This window comes from Pinus tabuliformis, chromosome J, assembly GCF_031772625.1.
Source record: "Pinus tabuliformis cultivar Carrire ecotype Pingquan chromosome J, CPIR1, whole genome shotgun sequence".
In the NCBI taxonomy this organism is placed as follows: Eukaryota; Viridiplantae; Streptophyta; class Pinopsida; order Pinales; family Pinaceae; genus Pinus; species Pinus tabuliformis.
Genome location: NC_142295.1, coordinates 1,453,819,877 through 1,453,822,583, shown reverse-complemented (window position 1 = coordinate 1,453,822,583; position 2,707 = coordinate 1,453,819,877).

Below are 2,707 nucleotides of genomic sequence, written 5' to 3'. Positions count from 1 at the left end.
TGTAAGATGTTACTACAACCATCCAAGGAATAGAGTCTACCGAGCTGCTTCCACCTGGAGCCTCTGTGATTGTACGTACCAGGGTTGCGAACGCTGATAGTGGCCTACATCCCACAAAAGACCAGACTATGGAAAAAATAGCAATTCATAAAGAATCCAAGTCATCTAGACCTCGCCTCCATGGCTCTGTTCCAAAACACCATCTTGTCTTCATCCGCTTGGTCATGGCAATTCTCCTTCAATCTATTCTGAGGCAACTCTTGCCAACCCATTGCGACCCTGCTATCTGTACAGATCACTCCTTGATTGGCCAGAATATCCGCCAATTTATTGGCCGTTCTTCGCACATGGTTAAAACTTACTGTTCAAAGGCACTGGAGGTGAAGTTGAATCCATTGAAAGACCTAGATCAGCCTCCAGTCTTTTGAGAATTTCTTCGACGTCATGCCCTAGCTGATTCTCTTGACCGAGTTAATGATTAACTTAGAATCGGCTTCGACAATAACATTTTGGCAGTTATCCTGCTCTAGGAAATCTAAACATTGCTCTAGAGCCATTAATTCTACCATATTGTTAGTAGCTTTTCCTAAATGGCAATGGAAGATGAAAAGAATACTTCCATTTTCATCCCTTAACTCCCCTCCATAGCCATCATAACCCGGATTGCCTTTTGAAGCCCCATCAATGTTGTATTTCAAAAGACCCTTAGGGGGAGGATGCCAGAAATCCTGCTCAGAATCCATTTTCATTACCTTCCTATCCAGGCCCTACAGAATAAGACCCTACAAACCCAGCTCACAGAGAATCCTCAATTCAACTTCTGAAGGTGAGTTCTTCAAGGGATTTTGCACTATAGTGCCAACCGTCTCCTTAAGTTGTTTTAAGATCTGCTCAAAAAGGCGTTGGGAGGGCTTCTTTTCATTTTTGAAGATTCTATTATTCCTTTCTTTGTAGACATTCCATATAATAAAGCTTGGTGTAAGAGCCCAAGCTAAGCCAAGAAATTCATAATCAGAAAAGTTTCTTCTCTAGTTGTTAAGGGTAATGATAATACTCCCTGTTTCCCTATCGAACTGTTGGAATATGGTGGCAAAAGTATCCCACAACTTGGAGGTGAAAATGCAATTGTTGAGAAGGTGCTCCATTGTTTCCTCTTGGGCTTCACAGAGCTGGCATCTCGAAGGCCCTAGAACACCCCTCTTTCGAATGTTATCCCAAGTCAAAATTTTCTTATTCTGAACTAGCCACATGAAGAGTTTAATCTTCATCGAACCTTGATGCCTCCATAGGTTCTGCCAAATCCTATCCGGAACATGGGAATCTAGTTCAAGGAGTATGTGTTTTGCCTCCTTAAGATTAAAGGTACCCTCATTATTGTTTCCCCATCTCAGTTGGTCATGCCCTCCTGACACTAAAATCTTCCTTTGTTCTAACATTTTCATAAGTGCCTCTACTTTAGCTTTCAAGGGGTTGTCATCCCTATAATCAATGTTCCTCTAGGTTCTCCATTTTCCTATACTGTTGGTTTGATCCCAAAAATCTTTTACCTTAGATAACCCTTTGGTGTCTATCTCTTTCTTGAGGTCAAAAAAGTCCTCTTTTAATAGTATAGGTTCTTGTTGCCATTTATCCTCCCAAAATAAAGCTAAATCTCCCTCTCTGATTTCCCAGAAGCTGTTTTTTTTATCTAAGCCCCTGTTCTCCTAGGCCTTATTCCAGATGTGTGAGCCCTTTATATTTCCAAAAATCCTAATGTGATCATTAATTTGCCAAGTGTTGGCATATTTTTCTTTCCAAATACTAGCCCACTGAGCCTTTGGGTCTTTTACCCAACGCCACCATAATTTTGCTCCTAAAACCTTGTTTAGAATCTCTTAATCATCCAATCCAAGACCACCATGGTTTTTGGGTTTGCAGATTTTTTCCTAGGCTACCAAGGCCCATTTCTTTCTTTCTTCCCACTTACCCCAAAGAAAGTCTCTTTGGATGGTTCTGAATTGTTGCAAGATTCCTTTTCGTGTTGGGAGAGTTGATAGCATGAAGATTGGGACTGATTGAAGAACAACCTTTGTAAGCACCAACTTACCAGCCAAGTTTAAATATCTAATAGTCCATTTCCTCATTTTATCTTGCATCTTATTAATCACCAGCTCCTAAATGCTCTTGTGCAAAGGTTTAGCAGTTAGAGGAACTCCCAAATATTTTGAAGGCAGGACATCCCTTTGAAAGCCCAGAATTCTGGAGATATTCCTGTAAATAGCAATAATGGTATTAGAGAAAAAAATCGAAGATTTGGAGAGATTAGCTTCCATACCTATAGCCATGGCAAATTCATTCAGGATTTGTTTATACACAAGATCTTCTTTGACCATGGGGATTTCCTGCAGCATGGTATCATCAACAAATTGTTGATGAATCAAGGCCTGTCCATTCTTAGAAAGTTGGAGACCCTTAATCTTGCTAACTTCTTTTGCATGCTTGATAGTTTGACCAAGTCCTTCCATCATGAGGATGAAAAGAAAGGGAGAGAGCAGGTCTCCTTTCCTGAGGCCTCTTGAAGGAACAAAAGTCTCGAAGGGAGAACCATTAACCAATATTGAAAAGCTGGAAGAGGTTACCAGGGCCATGACCCATCTAACCCAATTATGATCAAACCCAAAAGCACTAAGAAATTTCCTGATATAGGTCCAATTGAACTTATCATAAG